Source organism: Parus major, chromosome 3 (assembly GCF_001522545.3).
Source record: "Parus major isolate Abel chromosome 3, Parus_major1.1, whole genome shotgun sequence".
Taxonomy (NCBI): Eukaryota; Metazoa; Chordata; class Aves; order Passeriformes; family Paridae; genus Parus; species Parus major.
Window position 1 is genome coordinate 80,632,712 of NC_031770.1, and position 22,143 is coordinate 80,654,854.

Genomic DNA, 22,143 nt, shown 5'->3' on the forward strand with positions numbered 1-22,143 from the left:
TAAAAATAGTAAGTCAAGGGTAATGCCAGCTCTCTATCAGAGCTTCAATCACACTTACTTATTTTGTTGTGCTTCATATGCTTGTCCTCTATGATTACTGTCATTTGTCATTTTAAAGACTACCATCTTGATAGCATATCCCCTCCTCTTTATGAATTCTGAAAAACAGTCCTGAAATCCCCTGAACTCAGTCCTCCTTTTGGACTCTATTATGAACTCAAATATTATTTCTTTTCCGTACTATTAGTGAGAGAATTAGAATTAGATCAATTGCTTTGTACAAAATTCCAAATTTCTGTCCGTATTTTAGAATATTTGAAAACTCAGGCAATGAGCAAACACACCACACTGATAAAGCTCATGTTGTTAGTATATTTCTTAGTTATATATGTTATATATGTTATATATAGTTATAGTTATATGTTATAATATATGTTAGTATATTTCTTAGTAATACTTAAAAATTTGAAGGAATTTCTGCTTCCTTTCACTTGGTAAAGTGTCATTTTGTCTATAGCACTACACTAGTCAGATTTTTGACAGACCTATTTTGCTTTCTTGTATTTTAATGTCTGAGAGAATTATTACTTAATTCATTTTAAAAACCTTTTAATCCTCACATTTCTCAGCTTCATTGTGGGTAACACTACTGCTTACTCTTTATGCATGTAGCAATGTTTAAAAGGATACACCACTCCTTTTCAAAGAATAACTTAAGGTTGGGATTTGAAAATTTAGTTTGATATCCCTTATAAATTTCCCATTGAATACTTGCTATTATAAGGTAAGAGGTTGTTTTTGCAGTTGTGTTCAGAAGAACAGGTATATCTTTAGACTTTAATTCTTCCTTTTCACTGATAGCATGACAAGGTGCTCCTATAATCTGGTGAGCTTTAGGCATATAAAACTAAGGTTTCTGGGCACTTGGGAAACTAAATCTTGCTATATCATGCAGGATCTTTATTAAAGATGCAATGGCAGCTTAAATAGTAAATTTGATTGGGTTATGATACCATAAATAGTTATTCACAGATTTTCCCTCACAGAGATTTTTAAGTGTGAATCCATATTTTATAGCAATCTAGAGGTATGTAGACATATTCAAAGGTATTTCAAGGGTAGCTGGTCCTTCTGCTTCACCTACATTTCATTAATAGGCTCACAGAATTTAAAAGGTTGGAAATGACCTCTAAGATCACTGAGTCCAATCATTAACATAGCAATACCAGGTCCCCCTCTAAACCATGTCCCAATTTGCCACACCTACATCTTTTAAATGTGTTTTATCAGCAGGAATGGTGATTTCACCGCTTTCCTGGGCAGCCTGTTCCAATGCTTGACAATCCTTCCATGGAAGAATGTTTCCTAATATCCAACCTAAAAAGCAGCTTGAGGCCATTTCTTCTTGTCCTACCTCTTGTCACATAGGAGAAGAGACCAACCCTGAGGCTACAACCTCCTTACAGGTAGCTGTAGAGAGCAACAAGGTCTCAGAGAGCTCAGTGACCACTTCCATCAACTCACTCAATACCCTTGTGTGGATCCCTATCCAGACTCATAAACTTGTATGTGTCTATGTGATGTAGGAGGTTGTTGACCAATTCCCTGGGATTATGGGATCTTCCTTCAGGTCCCCCCTCCCTGCCTTCCAGCTCAGAGGGCTGGGTATGCAGCTATTAGATATTGTCCTCAGTGCAAAATTCTTAATCACGTCTGCATTTTAAAGCTAATCTCCACACCACATCTTCAGAGATAAGAACGTTAATCTCAGGTGTAAATGCATTAGAAATACTAAATTATCCTAAATAAATGACTGTTCTTTGAAAAAGCACAAAAGTAGTCCTCCTTTACTTGGAAAAGAATCATTATTTGGAGATAAATTGTTTGATTCTGAACAGACAAATCTGAGTGTCTTCAAGTGCTAATCATAAATAATTTATTAATATGTCTCCCTTAGACAATAAAACTGAACAAGTACTCCTGAAAACAATGTGCTGTCTTGTGAATGTTTATGAATTTCTTGAAGAAATGGCATTAGCACTCCTTACTCAAAATTAGGGATTTTCAGCACTTAATTCTTACCAGACATGGAATTCATAAATCACCTATAGTATATTATGCAGTTTGTTCTGTTTAGTTCAGCTGTCTGTTATTACTCCCTCCAGGAGTGGAACTTCTCCCTAACTTCAGTTTAAGTCAGGCATCCTAACCTAGCACCAAATATAAGATACAGCAGAGATTAAACACTCCCTGTTTAAAACAGTCTGTTTTAGAGAAGGGTCAGCTCTTCTATGTAAGATCCTGTTTCATCTGCTATTAAAAAATAAAATAAAAATCTGACCTTAATCCATTAAAACTGTCTGACAAGGTAGTTTGCATAAATAAATTATCTATCCACAATCCAATGTACACTATTGGCTAATATTCAATTACAGAAGCAGCACATTTGCCTTTGGACAATATTCCCAGTCAAGCATAGATATATGCAGCACAAGAATATAAAATAGTCACAAATGTAATAAATTCAGCATTTTTTTGACTGTTATTAAACAATTTTTAAGTAATGGAAAATAATCAGATACCAATCAACACACCTCTGAGTTACAAAGATCATATGTTGCTATCATTTTCGAGTGAAGCTAGCAAGCTTTATATAACAACTAAAAGTTTAAAGAACTTATTTTCAGTTGTTGACATTTTTATTGATTGCACCGATGCCAAGTGGAGGTAAATTATATGAGCAGTGGAGCTCAGTTAAGCAGTAATTCAATACAACTACACAATATTTGTTGATGAGCACCCACCCAGAGCAGAAGCCCCAGCAAGATCAATTAGCTACTTGCCAATACTGCCAAGGTTTATGGGATGTCCCCTGCATTCTAAGTCATAGCACCTCTGCAGCTTCTGGAAAGACTTTGTGCTGCATTCTGCAAAATCCCTTACAGACTGCCCTTGCTTACTCTGCAATGCATCTTAAGACAGTAACAGGTTTACTTGCAACTTCTAATTGTTTCTCTATTTTTGGGGCCTGAGTTAAAAACAAATCAGTTTACCATTACAGGGTTTTCTTAGATCATTTTAAAATATTTTCTTGTAAATGAGACCATATGATTGCTTTCCTTCCAGGAATATTTGAAAGAGCTGCAAAAATAAGTGAACAGCGCCTGAATATGAGAAAAGGCAAAAATGAAAACTAAAAACAGAGGGAAAAAAACCCAGAAAAAACAAACTAACTATGCAACAGGGCCATATAACTTGATAGTGTGGAGATCTGAAGTGTTCTCCAGAGCATCCAGTCCACCGCCCCATACAGAACCATTCTGTTTCACACAGGTAGCTTCCAGTAATCCCAAAGAGAAAATGGATTCATACACTAAAACTTTAAAGAAGTATGTGACACCAAAAGTAAGAGATAAAGTAAAAGCCATTTGTCAACAGCAGTCAAGGCTTATCTAGCATCAAGGATCAGGAGAAATATGTTTGAGCAATCCCAGATCAGAGACAGACATCCATGCTCCAATGCTCTGCTGCTTTTCTTGCTAATTTTTCCCACACAAACACATCACAGGTTCCCAAATTTTCCAAACTAAAGTCCCCTTTTGTCTAAATCAGCCAGCAATACACAAACCAGGAATCTAGAAGAGAAAATTTTCCAATTTCCTTCTGAGCACTGTTCCATTTGTCTACTTTTTGAGCCCAATTCCAGCTGTTGCAAAGGAATGCAGTGCAAAAAAAACCTTCAGAAAAATCTGATGCTGAAAACCATGCATCTCTGCAGGATACACAACCTACCTGACTTCCAAAATAAATACCTTTCTTCCTTCAAAAATAATAAAATATTAATTCAGCTTGTCTTTTCCAAATATCTCAAAGTGCCACAGTTTGAACCTTAAAGTATCTCAAGAGAATGTTCAAAGAAAACCCAAATTGACCTGTCTGATGATGACTGGGATTGACAGATGAGAGGTAATTTAGGTAGTGAAAGATGTTAACACAATACACAGCAAAAGCATTCTGGTCTCATATGGTCACTGCAGCTTTTCATATTGACACAATAACTGCAAGGCATTGAGTTGCTATGGGTTTTTTTCAGAAATGCTATCATTAGTTTTCTTTTTTTTTTTCCACCATAGTATTCTTAATTAATTAGGAAAATTAGTTATGTAAGAGCAGACTAGACCATGCATTTCTGCCAATTCTGTTCAGGCCACTGGGTACTGTATAAACAAAACCCAGCATGAACTTTCAACTAAATCAGGTGGTTGACACAGGGTTGGAGTTTTTGCTTAGAGGGAACTCCCTGGTACCACAGAAAGATTTATAAAAGCTCATTTCTTCCTTAAATCCTGTATGATTTTAGGAATCAGACAGAGTAGGGATGTGATTTGCAGAGCAATATAATTAATTCACGTTTTCAGGCAGGGCAAGGAAGATCTACAGAAATGTGAATCTACAGCTGTAAGCCAGTCAGCCTATTATCAGGTTTCTAGAAAGACAGAGCAAATCATTCTCTTTTCCATGTCCAAGACCACCACAGGCCTCAATGCCCATGTCCAAGAGCAAAAGTTGTTTGGCAATGGTCAACATGAACTAAACCAGAGCAAATCTTGCATGATCAACCTGACTGCCTTCTAACATAAGATGTCAAACACAATGGACAAGGGAAGAAGTGTAGATACTGTTCTACCAGGACTTCAGCAAGGCTATCAACAGCCTTCCTTTAGTCAAGCTGGTGAAACAAAAGTTGCAAAAATGAGCATTGGTGGAACACTGTCTGGGTCAGTCAAGTTCAAGTACCTCATGGAGCACAACATCCAGGACCCAAGCACCCTGAGCATCACTACAAGCTGGGGGCAGCTGGCTGGAAAGCAGATGTGGGATGTTGAAAATTCTGTCAGGCAATGAGTTGCACCACAGGTAGCACCAGGCACTTCGAGCAAGGGCAAGTAATGGCATTCTGGGCTGTATTAGCAAGTCCAAGATCAGACTGGTTTTAAAGACTTTGCTTTCAATGTCTTTGTTTTGTGGTTTTGAAAATCATATTCCTTACATGACACAAATGTAATCCTCATGGGTTAATACTACAGCTGGGAGTAGTTCTCAGCTAATGACTTCCTCCTCAGCTCTCACTGTCTTTTCTTTCATATATTTAGACTTTTCAGGGATTATAATTTAAAAAAATAAATTAAAAAGTCAGGAAAGGAAAAGAGATAGGCCAAAGTCTGACAGATACATTTTTGTCTGGTTTTTTTTTTTTTTTTTTCTTTAAATGAACTCTCTTGTGCTAATGAATCGTAACACATAACCCCCGTTCATACTATATTAGTTCAAAAGAATAAAAGCCAAAAATAATTGGCACCGGCAAAGATTTCAGATTTAAAGAGACTGAGCAGCACAATACATGCCTTGTGTTATTCCTCTGTACTGTACTAGAAACTCTGTAATATTCCATCATTACAAAATGTGCTTGTGAAAGAATATAAAAATAGGCAAACAAAATAAAGACCAAAACACTCAAGCTCAGAACACACAGTGCACAAAGTACATTCCCATTGTATTTACCCAGTCATTAGCTATCTGTTTGCATTGTATATGGGGAAGTGCAAAGTAAACCAGAAAGCCTGCTTGCGTAGGCACTGACATCAGGACTGTAGGGTTATTAGACGCTGGACAACCTTTTGCAAAGAGCTTTTACAATTTGAAAACTTTCTAAAATAACAGATATGGATTTACTGTGAGAACTGAGAGAATTCTAAGCCCTCATTGCTCTGCTTTCTCTAATTAACACTCTTCACCATGGCAGGCACAGTCCCCAGCATTATATGACAGAGGTATCATGCCTTCTGTTGATGTAACACTCTTGAGTTGCAACATATGATTATTTAAAATCCATAGGAACAAGAGCAGAAGACTATGCATTTCTCCATTAATCAAAAGCTGTTATTTCTCTCCCATACCATCAACAAAGCACACAAAAATGGAAGAGTGGCCACGGCTGTGAAAATATCCCCAAGATCTGTTAATGATCTCAACGATCTTCTAGAGAGCTGCAGCTCACATTGCCAAGTACAAATGAGAAAGCAGGGAAAACAGTCCAGAAGAACAGTAGCACAAACACATCCTTTTCAACTGTAGAGCAGTAACTCAATCCATATTCATCTTTAGGACAAAACAGATATTACTCTTTAGCAAAATGGCTACTGTAGACCTGTGGGTTTTTCAAGCATGATAGTAAGAGCACAAAAGCAGCACACTGGCACATATCTCCCCCAAAAATTAGTTTTCCCTATTATTGCTTGTTATCTAAAAAAAAACATTTTGTCAAAATGGACAGGAAAACAAAATCACCTATATAGGAAGCTTAATATGATGACTGGTTTGATTTTTTGTGATTGATGCAGTCATTCACATAACTTAGTGCAGTCAGGAACTTAGGAACAAAACCTCCACCCTGCTGAAAAAAAAAAAATTACCATTTAAAAAACCTAAGAGCTATTCTTCCATTTTGGAAGCATCAAAACAACATTTATTTCACTATTTTCAAACTTGAAAATTGCCAGTAAAATCTGCAGCCAGACTTCCCCATTCTTTTCCTTTCTGATTTGTGGACTCTAAGGTTTCAGGAAACACAAGCAGTGTCACTTCCTTCAAGGGAGATACACAGGCATGTTACAATATGATTACTTTTAATCATTTCAGCTGCCAAGCCAAATAGTAATTTGAAACCCTTATCTCAGCCATCTTCCTCAACTGGTTCACATTTTAATATATCTACTGCTAGTAAGTTATGAAAAAATTGAAAGCAAACACAGATTAGAGCATTTTCTACTGACTTGAGAAAGGTATGATGAACATGTAGGACTCCTAAACAGTGAAGCTGCCTGGAATGCAGTCAGAAATTTGTCTCTATGCCTTTGCAGAAACTGTCAGTTATAAGGAGTAAAGCTGCTGCATAGTGCAGCTATTTCCAAGAAAATTGTTTTGTATCCAGCAATTGAAGTGGGTGTAAATGACAATTCTCTAAGAGAAACAGGGGGTTTCCTTTCAGCCCTCAACAGATATCAAGGGCAGAGGGAGAAGATACCACCTTCAGGTTTTGTTGAAAATGATGCTGCTTGCTCTATTCAAGTTAACACAGTTGTGATATCCAGTGAGACTCCACTCCAGCCAGTATCAGAGAGGACTTTAGTTATGACAGAAGGCAGCTTTGGGGTGTTGTGATACTACTCAGGCTGTATTTTTACTCTCAGGGAGAAAATGCTTCATACTATTTCCTATGGATGAATTGAAGAGACTTTCCTCCCTCTGCTTGTGACAAAGAGGAAAGTAAAGGAAATTTACACGTGTTTAACTCAGTCACAACTGAATGGCCTGTCAGATCTGTATATCCAGTAAATCATGAAGCAGAGCCTTTCCTAATGTTATCCCACACCATTATAGCTCTTTCTTCCCGATAGTTTCAATCCACATTTTAAGTGTTTACTTTCACTGCAATCCAGGCTGTGATATTAATGTTGTCACAGTCAAGAATAGAAATAACCTATATATTGGCCCTTACGTATCTCATAATTTATTTCAGCCTTGTTTTGAAACACTGCAATCACTGGCTCTATTTTTATGGCTCTCAGAGCTCCTAACCTTAACTATTGCAAAGCAGGACTGTATTAAGATACATGTTACACAAGGGCTGATAACTGGCTCTCATACCTCTCATACTCCAAGTGCCAGGTAACTCTTAAGGCAGTGAGCACTGGGCTGCTGACTGCAGCTGGCACGATATTTGTTAGCACAGAAATAAAGGACCGAGATCTCACACTTGCAATGAATTTTAAATATTGCACAGGGCTTTTCAAGTCAAATAAATCTGATTTATTTCCACAGGTGTGAGTGATCTTCATCATATTTTTAGCAGCACTCCCAGCTTGTGACTCAGAGCAGGACTAACTTATGCAGAACTACATCCCACAGTAAAGCACTAAAGCATTGGAACATATGCAAACAACCAGCTTTTTTTTTCCCCAGAAAATATTTTAAAGCATCAGTGAGGAGGACCTGGTTTTACTAATGTAAAATATACCTACTGTAATAAATATTTTAAGGACGGATTAAAGAAAAACTGCCCACATAATTACAAAAATGTGTAGCCTATAGAACTTCAATAACAAACCAAAATTCTCTTTCATTTAACACTGTAAAACCGCTTTATTTTAAATATTCAGCAATTTTACTTAACTACTGGTTTCAGATTAGGGAAGATATTTTCTTTGGCAATGCATGTTTGTATGCTTAGAAATACATTTTATTCTGGTTGTATTTTAAGTTACTAACACAGGAATGCAAGTTTCAGTAGCAGATTTTTCTTTCATCTTTAATTCGAGTAGTATTGTGTACTACCACAACTCAGACCTGAAATTCACTTCTGCAGTATGAAGTCACTTGGCTGCAAGCATTTCAACAGTTCTCATAGTACAACTCTAGTATGTATCCCAATAATTCTGTATTTAAAACTGATATGTGGGATTTTCTTTGAAATTCATAGAAGCTAATTTTGTTATGCCATCTAGACTGTATTTAGCTGTGATGTTCACGAGAAGCAATAATGAGTAACAGCCTCACAAGGGCATCAATTATTATTTAATTATTTCTGCTTACTTTCTATCAGACAGTTTGCACACATTAAATACAAAATATATGATCGGTGTAACAGAAAAAAAAAATATTATTTTACCACAGTGGATATTCCTCCATCCAACAAATGTTATATATTATATCTGCATCTTTTATCTGAATCAGTTCCTGGGAAAGCCATGTTTTTAACCACAGGAGGCTCAAATTATGTACTCACATCATCAAAGAAGTCACACAACCTTCTAAAAGGTAAGTGATTAAAAAGTTCACATCTATGACATGAAAATTCTGAATTCAGTACGGAAAAATTTCTGAAACATTGTCTGCAAAAATTCTCAGCCATCCTTTTTTGAAAGCCATCCCACCTATAAATAACATTTGATCAGGGGCAAGTTCAGCCCACAGATAAGGAAATAAATCAAAAGAAAGGACAGGAAAAATATTTTTTATTCCAAATATTGATTTTATTCTTATTTCAAAATAAATTATCATTATATTAGCATAATAGATTTTTGTATCTCTTGGCATAATACATGTGCAAGCCAAGTGTCAATCTCTGTCCATGGGGAGACAAATTTCATCATTTAAATTTGCAAACTATCAAACATGTCACTGTTAAACATGAAAGTGCTGCTGCCTCAGGAAATAAGATACTCTCAAATCTACAATCCATTTTAAGAGAACCTTTTAAACCACACAACTTCATATTTTCTTATTTCTAAAGCACTCTCTAAATTTAAAGAAGTTCTGAAACCAGTAAATAAATGGGCAGATATGGACAGAAAACCCAACACCTTTTCAGCCACACAATTAAGAGTGTAAAATTGCTGTGTAGAAATCAGATCTCTCTCAAAAAGTAGAAAAGCTTCTTTACAAAGAACTTTTGAAATGCTAGCTATGCCAAAGTTAACTAATGACTTGTGGATCTCAATGGTTCAATCACCTTTGAACAGGAAACTTAGATACAGACCTTTCCTTTTTCTTTCAGTACTTTCTTTTTAAGAAGTACCACCGTGATTATGACATTTTCCCCTCATTTCTTCTGCAGATAATTTATGCACTATCAGCTTTAAAAGGAAGAACTAGGAGATTAGATTACTTTAGAGTAGATTAGATTAACCTTTTTTCAATCACTCAGTTTTTCTTGAATGAGAAGTTCTGAGAAAAAGAAGCAAGCAGAACTTTCATACTAAGTGTCAAGACAGATGAGGTTTTTGCGGAGTTTTTATTGTTTTCATTTATGTCAGTGCATATATTTAGGTAACCAAATACAGACTTCTTAGTCTAACTACAGGTATCTTATAAAGGAAAAAAACAGACACCTCTAAAAAGAAAACATGTATGAGAAGGACTGAAAAACAGAAGACCAGAGAGTCTCACAAATGGCTTTTAAAAACAAAGGTAAAAATAACAGAATTTCATTTTCTGACTCTCCATGACAGAGCCACCATAATCGTGGCATATTTGTCAGATGGTTGTGTGATGCCCACAAATGTACTGCATTGCCTTTTAAAACTTCCAGCAAGGCAGGACATTGGATAATGAAGATTCCTTCTTTACTGCTGCTTTTACCATTTCATGTGGCATGGGTGCAATTTTGAACCGAATCACTGTGTTGAGGAACATCGAGTTCTCTCAAAAAATGCACTTCATTTTGACTAATAGAGCTTAAAATAAGTGTGTCCAAGTTACAAGTTTACTCTTACAGTTGGCTGCTGTACAGCTTCATTTAGGTCTCCTGATATAAGTACTGGATATTCATGCAATATAAATTACACAGCCATATAGGATTGTTATAATGTTACAAAGAACAAAATTTTTGTTACAACCAAATTAAGCAAAATTAATTACAGCAAAATTAGGCAAAACCATGAAATGTTTCCTCTCTAGAACACACAGTGACATACTTTTTTTACACATCTATCCACATTATTCCTAATACTGTAAAGTTGGAATACAATCTTGGCATATTCTTTCTTGGCACTTTTCAGCTACTTACTTATTGCAAGATTATTCATCAGTGCACAGCAGAACTAACCTTGTTGGCTGAACAAAAGAAGGTACAAAAAAATCAAAGCACTATAATCATTGCTTTAAAGAAGTAGAGCTTTCCAATGGTACATATGTGCAATCAGTTAAAGAAAAAAACAGGAGACTCTTAGGGCAAACCATCCTCTCCATGAACTGACATGCAAAAGAAGTGGAATACTAAAAAAGAGGTATTCAGAATGAAATCTTCATTCCACAGACTTCATCACCAGGACCTACATTTTCACTGTGGGCAACTCAGAGTCAAGTTTATAATGCCAGAAACATGTGGGGATATGGTATCCAGATAATGACTGAAATCTGTGCAGCCTGTATTGCCTACCACCTCCTGGGCAAAGAGTCAGGCATTTTTTAATGTTGCTTTGAGTGGAAGGTCACATTTTATCTATATTCTTTCCTAATATACATTATTCCAAATGTAAGACAGCAGTTTCTTTGAAATGTCCAGGAGAAATGGCATGTTTTCAAAAAATATAGGGAAAAAGTGAAACACTTCTGTGCGCACTTCAAATATCTATTCAAGAAGACATTTGCACTCCTTAGACATCTAAGTTGCTGTTAGTCATTTTTGCATGCTTAGTGTCTCAGCAAAACACAGCTGGGTGATGAGCACACCACTTGCTGGAACATGGACAAAAGGCATGTCTCCAGTGATGACAGGGAACAAAATATTATTTCCAAGCAAATGTATCTGAGGAACAATTCCAGCTTCAGCTACACAGATCAGCTTTTCCAGAAACTTTAGAAACTTCTGTAGATTAATGTAGATAGAGGCAGATTAATAAGAGATGGATTTGGATCTTTGTAGAGAAACTTTTTCAGTTTTGAATTTTTATAAGATTATCACTTCAGTGTTTGGTACAGAGGAAGCAGCCTTTCCTTCCCTCCTCAGTCACAACAAGCATTAGATCTTCACCACCCTTCTCAGTTTGTGAGATAAGTGTCATTAGAAGGATTTGTGCTTTGTGTGCTTAGAACTTTGTCTCCTGCTCACCATGATCACTGTTAAGTGTGGTAAGAGTAAACATTTCCAACACGATGCAGGCAGATGCCAGTACTGCTACAGCTCTTTCAATAAAGCTGCCTTTCAAAAGGTGGTAGCTGCTGGTGGTAGCAAACAGCACAACCACAAAAAGCATCACAGGCACTGCTGATATACAACATATGAATTATACACACAACTAGGAGCACCCTGTCTCTTATACACATCTAGATGTGTGTGGTAGCAAACAGCACAACCACAAAAAGCATCACAGGCACTGCTGATATACAACATATGAATTATACACACAACTAGGAGCACCTGAGCTCATTCTTTTAGTGGCATTACACTACAGAATAGAGCTTTCTCTAGCATTGATGTTGTCACAGATAAGACCATAGGAAGAGATGGACACACAACTTTCTCTCCCAGTGTGGTTATTTCTCTCATGTAACTTACTGCAACTTTTTTTTCTTGGAAACTAGTTCTGGGCTTATGTCTGCTATTCAGGCATTTTTAACTGGCTTTAATCACTTTTGCAGCTTTTTAATTGCATCACTATAACTGCAAGATCCCTACATGATTGCAATGAACATGTTCTCATTTGCATTCAAAAGGACTACTGGACAAATAACATTACTCGAAAATTTCTTCTGTGACTACCTATAACATGGACACTCAGCACTGTCAAAACTTACCCTACTGTAGTAGATCCAGGTTTGAGGCTTTAAGACAGGTTTGATATCTGGGCACTGGGAAGTTATGTCTGCCCCAGGAAGATCAGCCAGCTCCCTTCTCAAGGAAGCAGTAGAAGCTCCTAGACTAGTTCTCTGGGGTAGTAAAACTGCACCCTTCATTTTCTCTTCTATATTAAAAATCCTACTGTGGCCAACAGCAACAGTATAAAATTCATGATACTCTGGAAGAGGACAGAAGTTCAGAAGAGCTCAAGAGGCTCTTTTTACATACCCTCCTACAAGTACATTCACCACAGAAGTGAAATAATTTGATCTTGTGAGCGCACATAAAATATCAATAAATACACACTGTTTTAAAGGCCTTTTATGTATTAATCAAATTAAACATGCAAGAAAACTAAAAAGGCAAACTTCCTTACATTTTTATTTTTAAAACTTCACTGAGACATTAACATAGATAGATTTTTCTGTTTTGCTCTCTAATTTTCCCCTATTCTGCATAGATTTTTATATGCCACAGGCCACTCTTCTCTAATCATGCTCCTCTGAACTATGTCTGTTGTTCTATACTAATAGCCTATCCAGATCATTTCTAATAGCCATATTAAAATATGAAAGGCCAGGAAATAAATACAATATACTTGCACGAATCAGCACTTTACAACCCCAAACCAACGCATTAAAATATTTTTTTCAGTAAGACAAAATACTGATTATATGGCCCAAAGAAGGAAACCTGACATACAGTACAATTTAAAAACTCCACATTTTTCTTTACTCTGGCTTGCCAGGGTGCCTTAGTACATTTTAAGTTGCTATTCTTATGTCTAGTAAAGGATTCTAGCATCCCACTGAGGCATTTGGAGAAATGATGCCAAAGGTTGTGTGACTTTAGCCACCCAAGAAGTTTTTTATAGCTCCAAAGAACTGGAAATTGAAAGAAAGGTCATTATTACACTTTTACAGGGGACTCCTGGGCTCCCTATCATAAACTGCAAGGAAAACTTACTAGCACTTCTAAAGCAACTCATAATTTACTGGGAATTAAAGATAATACCAAACAAAATAAAGCAAATTACATGCAGTATTGTTCAGTTTTCAGGCAGAAGAAAAGTTGAATATCCTTGAATTAGTAGTTGCTTTGAAGAGTTGCCTTATTCTAGAGCCCTGTCACAGATTGTCTGTTATCAGACTAGAGTCAGAATTTCAAAAAACTTTATTTATATTAATTTTCATTAAGCAACAAGTCGGTGATTTGACAGGGTGTAGTATAAAGGCCTGCTGAGTAATAGGCTTAACAGGGACCCAAAATTGCTAGAGGGAAGTTCACAGTTTTGATGTTCTCCTAAATCATCATCAGCTGTATTTACATGTCAGTTAGAAATGCTGATGTTACTGAACTACAATATGGTATTTGGGGGGGGGGGAAGGAAGGTATCACTGGATCACAGAGCAGAAAACATAGGATGGGCAGTTCAGAGGTTTTTTGCCCTCCTCACAATGTGGATTAAAACCATTTCATTTCTATCAGCTTCATGAGCCATCAGAAATGTAGATGTTAGAATCACAACATGATTCTAATCAAAACAGTTTGCATTAAAACTGTAAATGTAAACTCTATCTTAGAGTAAGTAAAAACACAAAAAAGTTCCATTAGAAGAATTCCTGATAGCTAGAAAATGAAAATTCAAAAGGGGGGCAGCAAAGAGAAAATTTTAATTCTGCCTCAGTGCCCATGTTTCTGGACCTTTTCAGAATTAGCATATGGAAGACTAAACACATTGTTCAAAGTTATAAATCACAATGAATGAACATGGATGTATCAGCAGGACAATAATGCTGGAGCTCAGCCTCAGGCATACGAACATTTGCATGCCAAATAAAATATCAGAACATGGAAAAAATATCCTCATTGGATACACTAAGAGTACACTTTATACTCTCCACTTGAGTGATTAAGGTGAATTAAACACTGGACTTGTTCAGTAGTCAAAACTTTTGATTTCACTGAACCACAATGACTTCCAGCATATTCTGCCACTCTACCCCTTCTATTGCCCAGGGATAAACTTGTGCTTCTTCAGGAATTTAAATTTATTTTTTTTTTAAAAAAAGTACTTTGCTGCACACTTCTGTACCCCACCGATGCAAGGAAAACCAGTTCTGACAGGAGAAAACAAACAGGGTTTGATACAGCTGGAAGAAATGTTGCCCTCTGCCTAACACACAAAGCAGCTTAAAGTGGGACAGGAAAGGGTTATTTTGTTTAAATGCCGAAAGTTTTTGCTCAATACATTACTTGAAAATAAGTAACTCCATAGAAAGCATTTAAGTTAATCATAAATTTTAAAAATATTCTTTTCTCAGTTGAATGCTTTTGTTTACAGTGCCTATATCTTGCAGGGCTTTGACTACCATAAATGTCAGCCTGATCACTGACTTGAGCTGTCCCTGTTCCATCCATGGTGAGTTGTTCATGGGCACACACCTCTCCTCCAACCCATCCTTTTCATCTGTGAACTCTGGTCCTGCAACAGCAAAGCTAGCATGTGTAGCATGTTCCAAAAGAGAGAGCATTTATCCACATACACTGGGAACCATCCCTCAAAACCTTACTGCTGGACTTGTTCTCTGACCTACAGAAAACTTTCAGTGAGGCAGTGCTTACTGTACTCCTCTCCTTCCAGTGCCCATAGAAACTGTCACATTCCTGTCTCATTTTTGGCTCTGCCTCTTGAAGAAAAAAAAAAAAAAAGAAAAGCTTACTCCATCCCATATTTTTTAGACAGAACAGACCCAAAGCCAAATTAGACAGGGCACACTCACACAGTGTAGAAATCCATGTCCAAATCAGTGCCAGCGGGACTCAAACATGGTTTAATCATTAGCTATCAGAAGGATGTGCCTCAAGTGGCTGACTGAAACACCACCTGAAGGCAAGGCATTGGTTCATGTCCTCTCTCACACATAGAATGACACTATGCCCAAAGCCAAAAGGAGTGAGTGTGCACAAGCAACCTCATGGCTGGGACTACTCTTAGCCCACATGCCCGCTCTTGTGAGGACCTCTTCATGAAGTGCTTCACAGAAGCTGAAGGGATTTCAAGCTGAGCTGCAGATGAAAAAGACTTTCTGATATTTGTTATGTCTAGAGACTGGACTAACTGGGCATGTAAACACTCTATGCTTACACCTTTACAGAGTATATTCTGGGGCTGATTTTATGGAAATCTACCACCATTTTTGAGCACTTCATTTTCCAATGCTGAATGTTGTTTTAGGACCTGGGGGGTGTTTGCTTGTTTTAAGAAAAGTATCTGGGAGATTTGCACAGTACAGAATGCTGTGTCCTGTTCAATATTTGGCTATATCGAACTCATTAAATCATTTTTCTCTTCTCAGTATTGAATCTATTCCAGCCTAGAGAGAACACAACACTCCCTTGTAGCTGAACTGATAACATATTACAATAATTTGCTGTTTTCATTGTAGAAGAATTTGTTCTTCTTTATATTCACTAAAATTAAGTATGCATAAAGTCTCATGGGTAAATTGGACTTTATGACATTATCATATCAAACATGATGTCTTAGGAGTCCATTTCATCCTTGCTGAATTTCTCACATCCTGTACTGCATTTGTTAGATATTAACCAAGACATCTGTATGGGTACAGGTATCAGAACATGAGACAAATGAAAATTATGATACTTCCATGCAGTGAGCCAAAATATAATAATATTTGTTTAACACCCAAAACAATTTTGGCCTCATTCAGTGTGAACAAAGTCCCAGGCACCACCCTGTGAACAGGCATTGCTTGTTAGATTTTGCCTCTCTTTTAAATGTGGTACAGGTTCAGAAAAATGCCGTCTCTGCCAGACAAATACAACCACCAAATCCCAACAGTTGGGCACACAAGCACTGGACTGTGCAGGCACTATAGCAGTGAGGGGCAATGCTCAAGGACAGGGCACACAGTGGAGTACAAGGCACAGAATTTGTTCTTTTTTATTTACAAAAGAAAATTTAAAAAAAACCAAAAAACAAAAAACCCTAAATGTTTACTGCTGTTTCCAAGCTCTTTGGAAAGCTCTTTTAAGATAAAGAATAACTCTTAGCTTGACAATTAATACAAACTATTCACGTTAAATTCATATATCAAATTCCTAATCTGAAAGAGGATTTTTTTTATATTGATTTTACTGAACTTTCCAGAATCACTATTGAATCTTACTTTTCAAACATTTTTTGTAGTGCATAAACCTTTTCTCTTTTATATATGAACAATAAAGCTTCATTTCCCTTGACAAGCCCTGGGGTTGTCACATTTCGTCTATTCACCTTTATTTTCTACATTTTGTAACAAAATGTAGTGATATTCAATGCTATGCAAGACTTGAGACTTGCATAGCAAAAATTGCTTCTAATTTATCCTGCATCATAAATTGGGAGTTTGCTGAACTGTTTAGAGTCACATTTAATAAACACAGACAACATTTTCATGTACCTTTGTCTCTAGTCACTGAATGGCAACTTTATGCCGGTATTTCCCTTACTGCTCCCAATCCCTCACTTAAAAAAGAATCATACTGGTTTTCATCATTATGGCTTATTTCTGTGTACTTTGATTTTCTTTTCCTTCAAATCCATGTTCTTTTTTGTATTGCTAAACAATTTATGACCACCTTGAATTTATTTGCCTGTATTTATTCTAGCTTTTCTTTATATTCTATACCAGTATTTTCTAGATCACATTCCTACTGACAGAAACTGATGGAGTGATCTATAAAACCAGGCTTTTATATCGTAGTTTGTGATTGCTGCTAGATGTGCCAAAAGAGTGATAGTGAAAGTTAAACAGGATGACAAATGAAGGACCACATTGTGTCAATATTTCATCTCTTCCAATTTTACTGCCTATTGTAATTGTATCAAAGTAAGTTAAAAAACATCAATTCAAATGTAATAATTTTCTTACATCAGCTGAACAAATATACTGCTGTACCTGCATGTTTTAGTGAACCTTTTCCTTGGACATCTACATTACATTTAGTCCAGAGCATCTTTCCTTAGCTATTCCATGAAATGGTACTCAGTGAAAAAGGTCTGTGTCCTATAAAGAGTTGTCCAGGCTGGCCTCAATTATTTTTCTGATCAACTTGGGGAAATATATTTGAGGTTTTTTATTATTTCTTCAGCTGAACAGAGAACAATTAAAATTTCCTTCATTTCCATATGTAGTTCTAACAATATCTGCCTCAAGCTCCTCCAGCTTCTTAACACATACACATTCCATTATGCCTCAAAGGCCAGTTCAAAAGGCAACTTGCTTCAACACACCTTGTGAGAATGAAAACGCTTACTTTTAAATTAATAACAATTACACCAGATTCATTGCTTCCAATGAAGTCAGACTTTAATACCAGTTTACAGCCTGTTCATTAAAATAAGATTTTAAGTTGCACCAGCACAAAATCTGATGTTATTCACCATAACAAAAACCAATCCCACAGACGAAATTATTCATTAGTTCCTTTTGCGCTAAGTACAAACACAGGTGCATGATCTGAACCTTAAGCCTGGTCTCATGGGTATTTTTAAGTACTGCACTGCATTTACTTCCTCAAAGCACCACAGAGAGCCACAGAGGACTGTTACAGCTTCCTTGGGAAATCCCACCTTAGCTTCTACTGGAAAAATGGAACTGTTTGGAATATCTCAACATGCCAAATTCTAAAGACAGATAATACAATGGCATGAAGAAGTGGGACAAATGTTCTGAAAGCATTTTATTGGAAAGGTGAAATTTTTCTCATTAGGACTCAGTAAAATAATAATTACTCAACACAGCTCCTGTTCAATATCAGTCAATACAAGTTCATTTTATTTTATATGTTCATACCACTGAAATCACTACATTTCTTTTTCTCGTTTAACTTTCTCAGGCACATTTTTTTCCATGGTAACCTGTTTTAGATAGAACTGCTCTGGAATTTGTGTCTTTGAAAGGTATTTCATGATAAAACCACTTTTCCTGAAATGCTTCTCACAAAATCAGCCCATCTAATAGTTTCCCTTAATGCCACACTCTAGCAGGAAATTACACCACTTACTGGAGATTAGGCCTTATTTTGCTGCAGGATGAAAAAATCTAAGGCACTACTTATCAAACAGACAAATACTGTTATACCAAATTTGTAGATACAGAATGCAAGATTTGAAAAAATAAGATCATGTAACTCAACTCTCAGAAACAGGTTATTTCACTGAATCTTCTGAGTCCTATCCTCTGATTGATACCAGTCTTCTGGAAGACTGATACTTCTGTGTAAGTTTGAGAAACACTCTGGAGCTGGAAGGGCTCCTGAGGACGGAGCTGTCTTCACCTGTACATTTCTTTGGTAGCTGACCCAACATCCCCTATGCAGAGAGATGCCCAAGGACGAAGCACTTACCAGGCAGTAAGAAAAGAAACTGTGCTACAAAGACAGGAACTGCAATCAAATCGGAATTGCTCTGTTCCTGCAAGAAATGACACATCTGTGCAACTGTCTACAAAAAACAATGTGCTGACTTGTTATTTTATAGACAGCAATGACTTTTACCAGGTCAGCTGACAAATTTCTTTACTCATATGCATTTCTTTTATTTTAATAGCAGCATGTATTTTCATGGTATATCCTGCTATAATGGCATCAATGTAAACAAAATTGAAATTCCTAAATGAAAATTGAAATTCCTTAAATGAAAACATTAAAAATTATTAGAGCAATTTTCTATTTTTAAAATTTCAGCCATTACTTGCAGAGAATGGGTAGAAAACCACCAAGATTTTCTTGAGGTGTACATTTCCTGTATTTGCAGGATCAATGCCGGAGGGTATATGTTACTTCCATACATTTATTTCAGCCCTACCAGAAAATAGCAGCCACCGTATTACTGAAGCCATAACACAAACTTCATTTTTATCCCTTTCTCTCTCAGTTTTCCCATACCTGTAACTTCCCAAACCACCTTCGCCCTCACATCTCTCCAGTTTTGGTTTCTTCCCTAAACATCCAACAAGATTTTTATGATTCCAAAATGCTTCCTCCTGCATCCCACAACAAGTCCCCAGCGCTGACAGGCAGCAACCCTGTGAAGTAATCCAGAGTCCTTTACTCTTTGTGCTGTCTCCATCCTGCCTGGTTCACTCTCTTTTTTTTTTCCCCTTTTTAAAAAAAATTTTTGTTTTTAAACAGGACACAGTTACTGGATTTATGTTTCTGGGAATTACAAATTATTAATGTACTGATGATTTCCACACACAATTCTTCATTATTTTGGAAGTAACATCTCAGTGGGCTTCTCTCCCAAGGCTTTTCAAGCTTTATGCAAGTTTAACACTTTCTCTGCTGAACATGACAGTTTTGCAAGCTTTTGTACAGAATATAACCTATTTAGACTTTTAACTGGACCTGTATTGAATTTGTCCTGGTATCTGTTGCTCACTTCATAATATTCATTGAGAGCACATATGAAACACTGGAGCAAAGGGCAAAGTCCTATCATGTAGAGTTTTAAGTACACGACCTCTTCTTGTTTTTAATTTTATGTCTGAGCAGAGTAAATGACCACTTAGGGCAATAATGTGCCCCTTTAAAATATTCTGTACTCAACGCACAACAAATCTGATTTAACATGCTCTCCAAATGCTGTTTTCAATCTCTCATATTCAAGAAGAAAAGCATCCAATGTATTTTTTTCCTATAGATAGTGAATGAAAGCCATCATTTCCATTTGTACTCTTTTCCTTGAATTGTATATCACCATGAAGTGTATGTGACCACTAACTTTTAAAATAGCCTATGTACTTCTATTCACCTTATTTCTATGATGAGACCTCACAGCAAGGATGGAATAACAATATGGAAACTAACCATCTAATCCAACTGGACATATTTTATTGAAGTCTTATTACTTCCATGTGTAAGAAGAAACTAAAGCCAACTGCAATCCCCAATTTTTGGCATTCTTAGTATGTATTATATCCAGCAAAAGAGAATTTCACTTTTTGTTTTAATTTTAACTGCACAGTGATATTAGACATACAGACTTTACTTGACTGTTAAGAAATCAATACTTTTAACTGAATAAGAAAAGCAAGGTCTCTATTATGCTGTTCTTCAAAAAGTTGTAGCTTTTTATTTTTATCTCTTTTGTAGCATAATCTTTAAAGTACTCATATCAAAATTTTAGTATGGATGATAGAATCTTCAAGAACAGATATACAGAGTAATGACAATATGGTTATAACACAGAGTCAAGTCAGGCAATTTGTATAAAAGAAACTTGTCATGGATAAATGCAGTGCCGAAGAGTTATATTTGAATTTATTCTGAGGGACCATATGTAACAGAGCAGTTTTTCTTAAGATGCAAAACCTAGTTTACTAAGAAAGATGAATATAAAATTATGAGCAACTATAATAAAACAAATATTTTCTTTCAATGTTGACAGAGATAAATTGCCCTTTAGTAAAGCATTTTCGACTTTGTTTTCTAAACAAGTGATATTTGTCATACATATCCCTGATATGAAAAACAACACCTCAAGAAGGATCAATCAGTTAAGTAGCATTCTCAGTGGAGGTCTGAAGATTAAAAAATCATGTTGTAATTTTAGCAATGTTTGGCATCCCATGTTTTTTCAATGATATTTACTGGTAAGATTTTTTTTCAGCTCACTTTTTAATCCAACACATGCTTTCCTTTGTTATATGCTAGATTTTGACTTTGCTGCTCACCTTAGAATAGCTTTCTCTGTTGATAATAATACAAGATGCTGGAAGACAGGCTCTTTTGATTGAGTCTATTTCACATTTTTTGTAAGAACTTATAAAGAAAATTAATTTCCTACACTCGCAGCTGACAGTACCCTGTGACTTTATTAGTCCTAGTTTAAACAGAGACTATCTACTAAAGAAAGGTTAAATGCTGATTATTTAGAAAGATGAAAAATCATGGAATCACAGAATGGTTTGGATGGAAGGGACCTTCATCGATCTCCAACTCCCTGCAATAGGCCAGGTTGCTTAGAGCTCCTCCATTCAACCTGGCCTTGAACACTTCCAGGGATGGGGCATCCAAAGCTTCTCTGAGAAACCAGTTCCAATACCTCACCACCTTCACAGTAAAGAATTTCTTCCATATATTTAACATGAATTTCCCTTTGTTCAGTTTGAATCCATGACTGTTTCTTATCACTACAGCTTCTGATGAAGCGCCCTTCTCCAGCTTCCTTGTAAGCTCCATTCAGATACTGGAGGGCTGCTATGAGGCCTCCATGAACCAAATATTTGCTTCTTAATGGAGAAAACATTTTGGTAGAAAAAATTAATTTACCTTAATATAATTACATTAAAATTAGTACAACAACTCTTTAAAATACTGTAGCACAAAGATAAAGAAACATAGTATTCTGATTCCTTATGCATATTTAATTCAAAGTTACACTCCCAGAATTAAACTCTATTCCTCCCCATAAAAAGACTAATAACCAAGCTTTAATTACTGCCTACATGGTTTATATTTTGTGAATTTTACAATCCCATTTCACTCTAGTCCTATAATTTAACTATCCTAGAAAAATCAAAAAAAGAGTCTTTAGATAGTGATTGACACATTTAATTTAGGTGTTTCTACAAACCAGTACCACTGATGTGCACAGGAAAGAAATCAAGTTAAGGGGAAAACATCCAAGGAGGTACAGGTATAAACAACATCAGAAAGCTCAAGAGGACTTG

The 22,143-nt window shown here is 36.3% G+C and overlaps 1 protein-coding gene across 1 annotated transcript in view; it reads right to left on the reverse strand.

The window, feature by feature from the left end:
- Positions 1-22,143, reverse strand: part of BCKDHB (branched chain keto acid dehydrogenase E1 subunit beta) — a 108,657-nt gene that overhangs the window by 23,394 nt on the left and 63,120 nt on the right. The gene's annotated exons all lie outside the window — the stretch shown is intronic.